The 15,123-nt window shown below is 37.5% G+C and overlaps 1 long non-coding RNA gene across 1 annotated transcript; it reads right to left on the reverse strand.

The window, feature by feature from the left end:
• Positions 1–9,166: 9,166 nt before the first annotated feature.
• Positions 9,167–14,179, reverse strand: LOC137637071 (uncharacterized). The gene is made up of 3 exons (XR_011043373.1): positions 13,948–14,179; positions 13,574–13,720; positions 9,167–11,555 (listed from the first exon to the last, which is right to left on the reverse strand). It is a non-coding gene; the product is annotated as an uncharacterized lncRNA (long non-coding RNA).
• Between the last annotated feature and the right edge of the window lie 944 nt (positions 14,180–15,123).

The following is a 15,123-nucleotide window of genomic DNA, read 5'->3' on the forward strand; positions in this document are numbered from 1 at the left end:
ATAAACATGCTCTCTCTCTCTCTCTCTCTCTCTCTCTCTGTAAATTGCAAAGGATATACTTTAATATTTAGACATATTTTTCCTAATATCTTAAAAAACAAACTCAAAAATTCCTTGTATAAACTTAATGCTTCGACGTTAACTGATTTCTCAACCAAGATTCATATTTAAAAAAAAAAATAAACAATATAGAAATATATTTGATTTGTCTTTGCTTATAGAACAGTTAACAAAAAATTAGATCAATATGAAAAATGTATTTTTCAGTCAATAGATGAGATTTTGATTAAGAGTGCATACGTATTGTGTAATTATGATATGAGTTTAATTTATTGTCAATACTTGCTATAAATGGAATATAAAATCTATAATATTCAAAGTTTTATTCTATATATTCATTCAAAAGGAAGTACAAGAAAGGAATATTTTCCAATGGTATTTCATGAACTGGCATTTGGCTCTTTTACTTCGCTGAAAGAGCAAACCACTATTTCCTACCAGTTTGCCCGAATGGCGTGTTCCTATTGGCTAAGGAATATGTTTCCTTACCGTTGCTCGAAAGGAGTGTTCCTATTGGCTAATTTCCTTACCGTTGCCCGAATGGAGTGTGCCTATTGGCTAAGGACATCGAAAGATAACTCTTACATCGTTCCTTAAGGCTGGATTTTCTTTCCAATGTTTTACTTCCAAAATGACCTCACTGAGGCCATCTATTGATAGCTTTAGAAACATGGCACAGTTCGCTAAATCAACTAAAAAAAATATTGTACTTTTTATTTTAAAATACGTATAAAATATTCATTACATATAATAGATGAATAAGATATGAAATAGAATGAGTTCACTCAATAACAATGTCTAGATAAACAGTATATTTGCATTTATAGAATAATCTTAAAGAGAAATACTCGTAGGCTATACAGTTTTGGCAAAAATGGATGACCACAACAGGAGGGGACGAGAATTGCCAACAGTTTAATTAGGTAGAATATTTCTATTTAGAGAAAGTTGATAATCACTTGGATAACATATAAAGTGGAAAATATATATTTTCAGAATTTAATTTCATCGTCCTGCTAAAGAGGTCTTGAATAAAATATTTATCATTACTCCTTTTCTTTCAAAGTAAAAAGGTTGGCAGCCCTTATCACTGAGTGGCCCTTGAATATCCTTCACCCTTAAATAGCCTTGACCCTAAAATATCCTTCACCCTAAAATATTAAAATATTCTTGATCCTCACCCTAAAATATCCTGCACCCCAAAATATCCTTCACCCCAAAATATCTCTGACCCTTAAATATGCTTCACCTTAGAATATCTTTCACCCCAAAGTATCCTTCACCCTAAAATATCCTTGACCTAAAATATCCTTCACCCTAAAACGAGAGGAATAGTTGATTTTCCAAATAAGGGTTTACATGATGATTTTGTCTGTCATGTGTATGTAGATCATTAGGTGATATTTGTTAATCAATCGCTCTGTCTCCATCAAAAGGGTCTCAGAGAGAGAGAGAGAGAGAGAGAGAGTCTTCATCTCTCATGTCTGTCTGGTCATGAATGGCAGAGGCAAGGGACAGTGACATTGCCCTATCGAGCAGGACAATACCCTAGAGATTCACCATATATAAAGTACATATGATCAGACCCCAAGGCCCCCTCTCCATCCAAGCTAGGACCAAGGAGGGCCAGGCAATGGCTGCTGATGCCTCAGCAGCTAGACCTAAACCCCTCAGATCCTTACCTCACATGGATGGTGAGGCTGCAGCGACTAAAGCAAATGACGAGTTTGAGCGGGACTCGAACCCCAGTCTGGCGTTCACCAGACAAGGACGTTACCGCCTTAAATTCATATATATATTTTGGTTCCAATTTCGATCACACCATAAAACATAAAACGTCTTTTTACTAAAAGCAAATTGTAACTAATGTTAACATACATCACACGAATAAATTGAAGCTGGTTTTGTTAGAGATCAAAAGCTAACGAACTACTAGCCTTTGTTAACTACCTGCTAGCCTTTGTTAACTACCTACTAGCCTTTGCTAACTACCTACTAGCCTTTGCTAACTAACTACTAGCCTTTGCTAACTATCTACTAGCCTTTGCTAACTAACTACTAGCCTTTGCTAACTATCTACTAGCCTTTGCTAACTAACTACTAGCCTTTGCTAACTACCTACTAGCTTTGCTAACTAACTACTAGCCTTTGCTAACTGCCTACTAGCCTTTGCTAACTATCTACTAGCCTTTGCTAACTATCTACTAGCCTTTGCTAACTATCTACTAGCCTTTGCTAACTACCTATTAGCCTTTGCTAACTATCTACTAGCCTTTGCTAACTACCTACTAGCCTTTGCTAACTATCCACTAGCCTTTGCTAACTATCTACTAGCCTTTGCTAACTATTCCTCAATATATCAAAATCTGTTCTCGTTGGGTTTGGATTTGTCTTCCGAACTTCAGACCTAATTACTCTAAGTTTTTTCAACCTCTAGAGTCACTATTTCAAAGGCTTAAATCTCTGCACGTTGACATGAATTTTGTTAACCTGCAATCCAAACTATATGAAATATCACATGCTACATTTGGGAAACTAAAAACCAGGTGGACACCCTTTTTTAAGAAAACAGATCTTATCATCAAGTCTGTTCATCTAGGACTGCTTTAGGCAGCGACAGGCTCACCTGCTTTGACATGGCTGAGACCAACAGCCAAGGGAGGAAGGTCCTTCCATGCCAGGCTATAAACAGCAGTTGGTCAGTGCCACACAAAGTCAGGAATTGTTCACAGCTTTCCCTCCTGACCACACTTTTACTGACTGGCAGAACAAAAATCCCATTCTAACAGTCTTTAGTTAAAAAAAAAAAAAAAAAAAAAAAAAAAAAAAAAAAAAAAAAAAAAAAAAAAAAAAAAAAAAAATAGAAGATTCTGGGAAAAGTCAGTCAAAACAAAAATTCAGTATTATAATTTGCTGAGACACATTTTTTACCAAATCGAAATATAAGAAAAGTAGGTTTCAACTAAGAGCTAATTAAGAGTTTTGTAATTTTATTAAAAAATTAGTGGAGTTAGAGAATAACAGGAGTTCAATATCTTTTATTTGTTGAAATATTTCTGTTCTTGTTACCTTTTGATAAAAAATACTTAAAGCCATAATACATGTTGCACCCTTAAACTAAAAGGGTTCACATTAGCAAGGTCATTTAGTAAGTTCAACCTATTTCCTTTTATCTTGTTCAGCTTTTATGAATTATGTAAAATCTTTAGTACATTTACATAACTCTTACAAAATATTCCATTTCATCTGCTAAAGCTGAAACAAGACTTGGACAAATGAAAGTTCTTCTTAAGAATAAGTATGTTCTTTTTTCTAATTTATTCGCCCAATGATCTTTTCCTCTTTATATCAATTTTCTTTGTGTATTCACTTATAAACAACCAAATATTTGAGGGTAAAGTCTCCTTCCATGAAAGCAGGATTAAAACTGTCACCAAACAGGTGCAAACAGAAGACGTTGCTTTAGTAGAACGGGATATGGCTGCCATTTCCTACATTTCATCCAAAAACTCCATCACACTTAGCAGTATAAAACAAAAAACAAAAAAAAAAAAAACTTTGCTAGATTCTGAAAGCTTCCAATTTTCTGAACTTAAATAAAAACACATCATGATCATGCCTTGTTTTAGAACTAAGTATCAAACCCAATATCTACATTAGTTGCAATATTAACTACCAACTGAAAACCTTTTTCAAAAGGGTTCCACATAAACTTGGAATTTTGCAAAATCATTTCATAACAACAACAATAATAACAACATGCTTACTTCACAATTTTACATGAGACTAAATAATCAATAAGAAAAATTGGCGACAATTACAGTAATTGGCTGTATATAAATAGATGGAGTTATTACAATTGCCGGTGAAATGTTCATAATAAATTTTTTTTTCTGTCATGGGTCAAACAGTTACAGCAAAGAAATAAAAAAATCCAAATAAAGTGACGGAAAGGCAAACCCATCCAAACCAGAGTAACTCACATCCTCTGGTTTATAGTGAAAGGTTACCAGATGTTTTAGAACTACCACACCCAATATAAACCAAAACAAAAATCATCTGCATTTGACCTGCATTACTTGCAGATATCAACTATCAAATGAAAACCATTTTCAAAACGATGGCAGATTACTTTGGGATTCAGTAAAATAATTTCATAACAACAACAACATGCTTACTTCACTGGTACTTCAAACTGACAAAACATATATACAATTATACACGAGACTGAATAATAAAAATAAATAAATTGGCGATAACTATAGTATTCAACAGAATATGAATAGAATCATGCACGAAGAGAAATGGAGTGATTGCAATTGCTGGTGAAACATTCATAAGCAATTTGATTCTGTCAAGGGGTACACACAAATACATAATAGTTAAACCAAAGACAAAAAATAAAATAAAGTGAGGGGAAGACTACCTCAATCAAATCTGTAGTTAATTTACATGATAGTGACAGGTTGCCAGGCAGTATTGAATAAAATATAAAGTAAGACAATAAAGACAATGTATCTTTTCATAACAACAAGAACATAGGCCTTAATTAGACATCTAAATAAAAGGATGTAAATAAAGTGAAACAATAACAGAGTATTATAACAACAATATGCTTTCCTCAAGAAAGGGCCTGTTATAAATTCGCAAGGTAGAATCAAAAGGAAACAATGCTGATCATAACAGCAAATAACACACTTTGAAAGAGCCAATTCTCTATTCAACTTACAGTACAGGAAGCATAAATAACAAAAACTACAAACACGTGACCATGCAAAAATAGACTGATTATCATCATTGTTGATAATGGTTGTACAATAATATATTTTTGGCAAAAAATCTTATACAAATACAGTAAGAAATGTTTTGAAGGGAGAAAAATAACAAATAAATGTTGATGATAATCCCGTGAAATGGTAGTGATGGATGAGAATGTGAAAATACTGTATCATTTCAAGTTACAATAACATTGGTGATCAGAAGAGACCAATAACAAAGGGAAGAGCTAAACCCTACATAAACAATACCAGGCACAATCACACTACCTACAAACTTTCAACCAGAACAGAAATTATAAATATTATTATTATTATTGTTATTAGGTAAGCTACAACCCTAATTGGAAAATCAAGATACTATAAGCTCAAGGGTTCCAACAGACAAAAATAGCCCAGTGAAGAAAGGAAATAAGGTAAAAAATTAACGATACAAGAAGTAATGTACAATTTCATATATAAACTATAAGAGATTAAAACACTTCTTCAGAATAGATTGGTCACCGAAAATCTTAAATGACTTTCTCAATAAGGCAATTTTTTGTGAGTGCAATTGAAGAAGTCAGAGACCTAAAATGTTTCTCAAAAGTAAATTTCCTGTCGAGAATCACACCTAAAATGTTAAAAAGAGCCATACAGAGTTAAAGAAACATTATCAAAAGTGAGATCTCGGGAAAGAGAAAAAGTAATAAAGTTGGAGGCAGAAGAAAAGGGGAAAAACGTATCCCAAGTAAAATCTTAAGGGGTAGAGGGAACGATAGCAAATAATATTAGCTAAGTAGGAGAGAGATAATAAACAAAAGGGAATAAGAGTAGGAGAATGAATAGCAGTGAAAGTTCAAAGGAGGTAAAAAAACACGAAATAGTGACGGAGCTTGGATGGGAGGATAAGGGATAAGGATTCAGTTACGAGACAACGAATAACATAAGGAATTAAGGGTGAGGAGCATTGTTTGTTTCAGAACACCTTGCTACAACAGAAAGACCCAGGCTCTTGGGTTGGCAGTCCACAAGGGAGATGCAGGTCCCAAGTGGAACCATTATTTAGGTTTTGGGAGATGAATGTTAAATCCAGACGCCCCCCCCCCCCCCCCCCGCAATGAGTGGGGATATCAACATTATTGAGGAGTTTCACCCCAGGAAAGTCCTCAAGTAATGAATGAAGATGATCTCCAGTAGTGTTGGTGAGGGAGGTTAACTTAAGGAAGGGATGGTGAGCATTGAAATCTCCAGAGAAAATGGTGTCCTGCATCTCAGCAGCCGCAAAAAGCAGATTAGCATCAAGTAGATATTTTGTATAGTAAGTGTAGTGTTTAAAAGGGTACAGTAATTTGTATACTAAGTGTATTAGCTTCGTGGCAGTTTATGTCTGCAATTCTTTTGGAGGGAATGGTGTTTTTGACTAATGTTAATAAGCCATGGCATGTGTCTCTCCAGTGTTGTCTATAAACTTTGTAATTGGCAAAATTGAATTTGTTGTTTTCTCTCAATAGTGTTTCCTGCAGGAGTATTACGTCTGGCCTCTGTATAGCTACCTGGGACTGCAGAAGGGCATACTTCGTCCTAATCCCTAAAATGTTCCATGATAAAACATTGATGTATTTGTTCTCCTGTGGTAGAGGGGGAGGAGGTAGACTCAAATCACTGTCAGAGTCTTCGAATTTACACTAAGAGGGCCCGAGAAAGTGCATTGCACACAAACCTGATGGCAGACTTTAAGCCCTCATCAAGGACCAGCCCTGGAAGAAAATTATTTAGTAAAGAAAAGATTGCTGGCTCTAATACACTAGGTTGAAGGATGAGACTTATGAGAGGATTGGATAGGAAGGATTGTGAGGTTTATTGGGGGGGATTTTGTTGGGGGAGAGAAGGAAAGTGGGTGTTGGAGAAAGAACTAGGAGCTGGAGGAATGGGGGCATTGGATGTTGAAGGTTGGCGGGAGTGGGTTATTTCTGAAGGGGTGAAGGAATGTTGACTGGGAGGGGGGTTGGATTGCGAGGGTAGTGGTTAGGACTAGAGAATCTAGGACAGGGGTGGCCAACCATTTGCTTCCCATGCACCAATTTATTACATTTCTAATTCAGATGCACCACACAAAGTTTAACCCCTTTCAATCATTTAACTATGGTGATTTGGACATATTCAACAGTTATGCATATAATCCATTGATATATATATATATATATATATATATATATATATATATATATATATATACACACATATATATATATATATATATATATATATATATATATATATATATATAATATATATATATATATATATATGTATTCGTGTGTGATAGTGTGGATAGGTGTAGCAGTTGTAAAGGAAAGGATTAAACATGAATACAAAGTAAACTGTACTTACTTTATTGATACTTTGAATTTGCATCGATAATATTCATTAGTTATTCCTGAAGGTACTAATAAGAATATATGAACATAATTACCAATTTTTTTCATGAGCAGGCATTTTTTTTCTTTTATTATCTCTTGCGTATAGTGCGCCACTTGCAATCGTGCCATGCGCCACTGTTGGTGCATGCGCCATAGGTTGGCCACCCCTGATCTAGGAGATCTAGGTTCTCTTTGGGGTTTTGGGTGGGGGACAGGAACTTCGGAAGGGGTAGGAGTTGGTTGGGATGATGGGGTTTTGTGTTGAGCAGTAGATTGGGCTACAGCAGACCTATGTGCGTCTTTTAAAGCATCACTAGAAGAGGGGTCTGTTTGGGAAATAGTCTTTGGATAATTGGTAACTTGATTTTGTCTATTTGGACCTGGGTGTTGTTGTGCTGAGAGCCAGCTGCCTTAGAAGTTGGAGGGGTTTGGTTTCTTCTCGCATATTCCCTCCTCAATCTCTCAGGGCATCTTTTATTCCAAGAGTGATGACTCAGTTTGCACTGAGGGCATCTAGCAACAGTAGGATCATCAGCCTTGAACTTCGTTAAACAAATAGAAGTGTCATGTCTCTTAGAGCAAATGCCACAGATGGGGTGTGCTGCCTTGCAATTATTCTGGTGGTGCCCATATCTCTGGCACCTGTGGCAACGAAGCAGGGGAGGCATGTAATCCTCTACTTTAAACCTCCCCCAGATTCCTAATTCTACAAACTCTGGGGGAGGACCTTCAAACGTGCACTTGACCTTATTGGATACACCCCCATCCTTGGGGATGCATCTTTCTGCTTTTACAATTGTAGGATATTCCTCTAGTCTTTTGACATTGTACTTGTAAGAATACCCACATACTATGAATATTCTCTTAAGTTTAGAGGGATCAAGTTTCAAAATATTTGGAATGGTACTAAGTGTATTTACAGCCTCCAAATTATGAGGGGAAATAATCATATCACCCTCAAGATCGGGAGGAGGGGAGGAGGGCGCGCCTCTCTTGCGTTGAGTGAGAGGGAGAGTCTTCATTATCTTCTTCATTTTCGGAAGTATTCATTTCATTGTCTAAAATAAACCCTACTCCCTCCCATCCACCGATGACGTAATGTCTGTCTGGTACATTCATTCATTGTCTAACACTTGGCTCCTCGCCAAGAGACCGTTACACAACTTCCCGTCATCTCTACTTCCTCCCCCTCTCTCACCACCCTTCGTGGCCTCTGGTTACATCATCCTTAGATCTATAAAACCGGTCTTGGCGCTCCCCAAACCACACCTTACAGCACAAATATACCTACCTCCTCCAATTCTACGATTCATTCGAACTTATTTTATTCTCTCCCGAAATATAACGTAAAATTAATTCTTTTTAAAACTTAATCCTTTCATTAAATTTAATTTCCATCTCCTTTTTATAATTTAATTAGTTGATTCCTTTATAAATCGCCAATTGACAATATTAATGACATGGAGATCACTTGTGAGCACTGTATGCAGGTCCCAAAGAGAACCATTGCACAGGTTGTGGGAGGTGAAAGCGAGATCCAAAAGTCCCCCAGCAATATGAGTGGGAATATCTACATTGTTGAGGACTTTCACAACGGGAAAATCCTCAAGCAAGGAGTAGAGATTGTGAGCACTGGATGCAGGTCCCAAAGAGAACCATTGCATAGGTTGCGGGAGGCGAAAGCGAGATCCAAAAGTCCCCCAGCAATATGAGTGGGAATATCTACATTGTTGAGGACTTTCACAACGGGAAAATCCTCAAGCAAGGAGTAGAGATTGTGAGCACTGGATGCAGGTCCCAAAGAGAACCATTGCACAGGTTGTGGGAGGCGAAAGCGAGATCCAAAAGTCCCCCAGCAATATGAGTGGGAATATCTACATTGTTGAGGACTTTCACAAAGGGAATATCCTCAAGGAAGGAGTAGAGATGATTACCAGTAGTATTGGTGGGAGAGGGTGACTCAAGGAAGGGATGATGGGCATTGAAGTCACTTGAAAAAAAACGGCATCCCGAGCCTCAGCTGTTCAAAAAGATGATTTGCATCAATTACACTTGCAGGTTTTTTTGTGGTTGTGTACTGTAAATGTAGTTTTTGACAGGGTGATTTCAATGCTAAGTGTTTCTGCTTCGTGGCATTCAATGTCATTAATGCTTTTGAAAGGAATGGTGTTCTTAACTAGTATGAGTAAGCCACGGCAGGTGTCGGTGAAGTGTGTTCTGTATACTTTGTAATTGGCAATTGTGAAACTACCGTGTTCTCTAAGTAAGGTTTCCTGCAAGAGGATGACATCACGTTTTTGCATCTACTTGTGACTGCAGGAGAACATATTTAGTCCTGATACCTGCAATGTTCCATGATAAAAACCTAAGGCAATTATATGCCTGTGGTTAAGGGGAGGGAGGTGGGCTCAAAAGACTCAGAATCCGCGAATGTTACTGCTGAAAGGCACGAGAGAGGGTCTCACAGATGTGCTTGATTGCCGATTTTAGGGTGTGATCTATTACCAGACCTGGAATCATTTTCTGTATAAATGTTGTGATGGCTGGATCCAGGACACTGGGTTGCAGAAGGAAGCTAATTATAAGGTGGGATAGTATGGGTTGAGACATTGATTGAGGGAGATTTTGCTGTGGGAGAAGAGGATAATGGATGATGGCGGAGTTGCAAGGAGCTGGAGAGCTAAGGTCATAAGGAGAAGGAGAGGGTTGAGGGATGTGGGATGCATTTGAGGGGGTTGAAGGATTGTAGGGTGACTAAGGTTGTTGGAGTGCTGGGTTAGGTTGAGGGTGAGGAAGAGGATAAATTCGAGATCTAGGTTATCTTTGAGGTTTAGGTTGAGGGGCTGGGTTTTCAAACAGGAATGTAGAACGTTGAGAGGAGGGAATAGTGTGTCCATGACCAGGAGTAGGTGTTGCAGTACTGGGTGAATTGGTTAGGGCAGCTCCATAGGAGGAGTAGGTGTGGCCCCTAGGCCTAGAATGAGAACATTGGGGAACAGGATGCTGTTGAGCAGGTTGTTGAGGATTGGGGGCAGCCCAACGAGGGTTGGGTCTTCTTGCACGTAATCCTTCGAAGGCGCTCTGGTCAGCGTTTGTTCCAGATGTGGCGAGTCGGGTGACAAGCTGGACAGCGAGGTTGAGTGAGCAGAACTTGTTTGTATTTGTCTAGGCAAAGAGAGGCATCATGTGTCTTTGAACAAATAACACAGATAGGGTATGGAGTCGACAGTAAATAAATCAGGGAGGGAGGGAAATGAATGATATTCACTTTTTTGTTTTGGGTCACTGAAAATTCTAATTTTTCTTTTTCCAGTCCCGCTCACTCGCCTCTCACGCCCTTGATTCTTACTGTATATTCGAAATTGCAGGGAGAGAGAGAGAGAGAGAGAGAGAGAGAGAGAGAGAGAGAGAGAGAGAGAGAGAGATCCTAGGAAAGCTTCTCTGAATAGGAATGTGTGCAGCTTACGAGAACAACGTATGGGGTGGGTGGAGGGTGTCACCTGCAATGAAGCAGATGATTCAAAAGGAATACGACATGCATACCCAAATAGATGCAGCAAATAGATGAAAAAACATGGCTAACGGTATAGCATTTTGTCTTAAGTTATATCTAAATTTGTAAAGAGGTCTTTGGTTTCAATATTAATTGCCCCTGTATAACACTTATCTTAATCCTGCCACACTTATAAGTAGCAGTAGCTTTGCTATAATTTCAAATGCAAGTACTACAATTGATGCTTTCATATATCCATATGTGTGCGACACTCAGAACTTAGGAAAGTTAGTGATAGTGGTAGAGATAGGAACCTTATGTATATATACTAGTTTTGAATGAGGCTGACAGGACCACACTCTTGAATAAGGAATGCAACACACATTGAAAATATTGCTAACTTCATAAGAGGTAAGGACATGACTGACTGACTGATCGACTCATCTTACCTTTGATGCCCACATATTGATACCCGGTATGCACTTGGGCTAGTCTGTGATGGCTTTGGCATCAGAAGCTGGTTTCTGTATTTTCTCAGGAGGAAACTATCTCTTGGAAAAATGGTGGAGAGCACAATCTTTCTTGGCTTTGCAGTGCAGAAAACATTGCAACTACTCTGTACTTGAACAAAAGTAACATCCTATGAACATTTTCAAGGGCAGACTTTATCATGAGAAACTGGCCTTCATCCATCAGGCTCGTCCATAAAATGCAGTTCAGAGCTGCATTGTTCTCCTCAGGGTAGATTACGCAATGCATGGTCCAGAGGCGCACTCTTCTTTACTCTTGATATTTGCAAGATCAATTTTCGCTATCCAATGGACTCTGTAAAATGAGAAAAGTCAAGAGATTATCTCATAAATAAATACACACACACACACACATACAGGGAAATATTTACATGACAATATGTGCATTGACAAAACATAAAATGAGAATGATAGATAATGGATGAAAATTAAAAACAACAGATTGGGTCCCTAGATATTGTAAATACAAGCAGGGAAAGGAATATAAGACGATGGATTGACGAACTGCAAAATTTATAGGTGGACTGGCATAGAAAAACAAAAAACACACAAGTGGAAGGGCATGTCTGAGGGCTTTCTTCTGAAATGGACTAAGAATAAGGTTTTCTTAGCTTGTCAGTCCATCGTCTTTTCTTCTTTCCCTGCTATATGATTGTTTTAATGTTCATCTGTTTTAATGTTCATCTAATCAAACTGTATCCATAATTGTGTATATCATATATACATATGTATAATTTATATACTGTATATACTCATTTATATTTTTATATCTATATTAATAATATACTGTGCTTATTTATTTATATATATATATATATATATATATATATATATATATATATATATTTTCACACATGTCTAGACCCAAACATTTTCTTAGCTCGTCAGCCCATCGTCTTTTTCTTTCCTGCTATGTTTGTTTTGATATGTTCATCTAATTATAAACTATTCATGTGTATATATATACATTTATATATAATATATATGTATATATACAATATATACTTCTTTAAGAATACATTTTATAATTAGATAAACATATTAAAACAAACTTGTAGCAGGGAAAAGAAGAGAAGACGATGGACTACCGAGCTAGGAAAACGTCGGTTCTAGACTCTCATAGAAACGACTAAAACAGATTTGAGTGCAAGTGACCATGTCTGAGACACACACACACACACATATATATATATATTTATATATATATATATATATATATATATATATATATATATATATATATATATATATATATATATATAGTCAACTCGACTACACTTATTACAGCCGAGTTTCTTATGAAAGGATAGGTTGAGGTTTTCTGAAATAGCAAAAGCCATCGCACGAACAGCTTTGCTCAAGAAATAAATCGTGGACTTTATCGAGAGAGAGAGAGAGAGAGAGAGAGAGAGAGAGAGAGAGAGAGAGAGAGAGAGAGAGAGAGGGGGGGGACTCCCTTCAAGTGGTCCTCCCCTTCATCATTGCAATAGAGCCTTCAAACCCCTCTTGAACTGGAAAAGGGTGCAGATTCTGAGGGGCTACCAAAACCGAACACAAACAGTTGATTTGGAATTCAGGTTTCGAAGTAGGCCTACTCAGGATCGAAATCTAAAGCCAAAAAGGATCGTTCTTTCAGATTGCCCGGCAAAGTCAGGCAGGGGTTCCTGGCACAAGGCACTTGCCCCTAAACCAAAGAGGATTTTAAACTACTCATACACTATGATTTCGTTTCCTATAAAAAATTATAGTCCTAAATTGCACAGAAGATATTATTTGTTGAATGAAGGAGATTCCAGTTTTCTGGATGTATGTTTTAAAAGACAAAAGTTAAAAGAAGCAGGAATAGAATGCAGTGATTCTGAACTTGGAAAGGCCTAGAGCTATGGCCGGGGAGATCGTTCAGAAAAGAGGAAACCTCAGCCATTTGCTCTATGAAGTTTGAATAAAGGTAATATTATGATAATTAAACAAAGTTAAAAGTAAACACATGGAAACTAAAAAAGCAGAAATGTCCCCGAGAGTAGTGGTTGAGATTGTAAGGATTGCTTCTGAAAAACGGTCTTACAGTAATCAAGTTTCAAAGTCATGAACAGTTGAAGGTTACAGGGAAATTACAGTGATAGCAGAAAGCCAATGCACACTTTGCCGCCATTTGCCACGTGTTGGATAGCGTCCCCCCCCCCCCCCCTCACGGTAGTGACCAAGAATGAAGAGGATCGCCCTACTTTTGAAACATTACAATCACTGACGTCACTTTTTTTCTTCTCTAGAAACCTTTGTAACATAAAGCCTTTCAAGATTAAAAATACTCACTAAAGGAAGATTTTCGTAGACAACCGTCGCTGATCTTCATTGAAGGAGACACGAAATCAGACCGCAGAGGTTACTGGTTTTAAGTAAGGCATTGTCCAGCCGGTTATTCTGCTTGAAGTCTATCGGAGATCCTTCTTGTGTCTGAAGCTGTTTTGTGAAAGAAATTTATTTGAAATGATGTACTTTCGAATATACCTGGCAAGTCTCACAACATTCTATGGCATACTAAATTAGCATGTAGGTCTATGGATAATATGTCGCCGTGCAAATACAAATGAAGCATATGTGAATGAAGCAACACATTTCGTAATTTCAATGCAATATATTCAGAAAAAAAATGTATTGCATAATCATGCTTAATACTTTCATCTCACCTTGATTGACGATCACTGTGGGATTGTGACTTCATTTGACCGATTGATACGGAATATCACACAATCGTTGTTTCGACAATTGAAGGCCTGTCTGTGTCTGTTGCTTCGGTGAGGCAAAGTTGAAACTTGGGAAGAGCAACAGCACCATGTTGATCCTTGCAGAGTCAATGGAGGAATGGCCGGGTACTGACTCGTCACGTCGTGTAGACTGTGTAGTCGGCTAAGGTGGAGAGTGGAGTGGAGACTGGGAGAGTGGAAGGAAGGAGGCGGTCCTTAGCCTTGCGAGGAGAAAAGGGAGATCTCTGTACAGTTTGGCAGGGAAGGGACAAGCGGTGGGGGGGGGGGGGGGGGGGGATTAGGGGAAGGTAGAGGAGGAGAAGAAGGCGGAGCTTCATTAAGCGTTTGGTGTCGCTGGTGACAACGATATGGCGGGAATTCGATCAACACATCCCAAACAAACATAATTCTGTTGCAACTTTTTTACACGTTTCTTTTCTCATATATGCATATGGAAGGAGGACATGCTTGGGGCCTTTGTCCTGCAGTGGACTAGCAAAGCTTCATGATGGTGATGAGGATATACATATATAACATTTAGAAGGCTTAACTCCGTTTCTTCCTAAAGTGTATAATGAGATAATTGGTGGTTTATTTGACTTTGATTTAATAACAAGAGGACATTTTTAGTCTTCTGATCATCCAGCGAGTCTCTCGTCAAAGGAAATATATTAATTAAGTCGAGGAAAAGATTTTTTTCAATTAGTCCCAAGAGAGAGAGAGAGACTTCTTTGCTCAATCCAATGAGTGGTTTTATTAAAAGAATCTCCAGAGTAAAGGAGTGAAAAAGAATGAAACCAAGACAGAACAAAAGAAGAGAAAGAAACTTATTTTTCATAACCGACTCATTCGTTCATGATTTGTCTCAGTTGTTTGAGCTTAGTTTCTTTCTTCTTTTTTTTGTTATGATAAGTTTGATTATGTTTTTCTTTATAAGATTTTTATATTACGCAGTTCAATATAGTTTTAAAAGTTACGTGAACGATATGGATTTCTGACAATTTAAAACATTGTAATCTGTATTAAAGAATTGAAAACAATCCATTAAGAGATGGTTCCAGAAATAATGTTTCTTTTCAATTTTTACTATTTAATAATTACTCTGAGGTTTAGTAAAAG

Source organism: Palaemon carinicauda, unplaced genomic scaffold, assembly GCF_036898095.1.
Source record: "Palaemon carinicauda isolate YSFRI2023 unplaced genomic scaffold, ASM3689809v2 scaffold518, whole genome shotgun sequence".
In the NCBI taxonomy this organism is placed as follows: domain Eukaryota; kingdom Metazoa; phylum Arthropoda; class Malacostraca; order Decapoda; family Palaemonidae; genus Palaemon; species Palaemon carinicauda.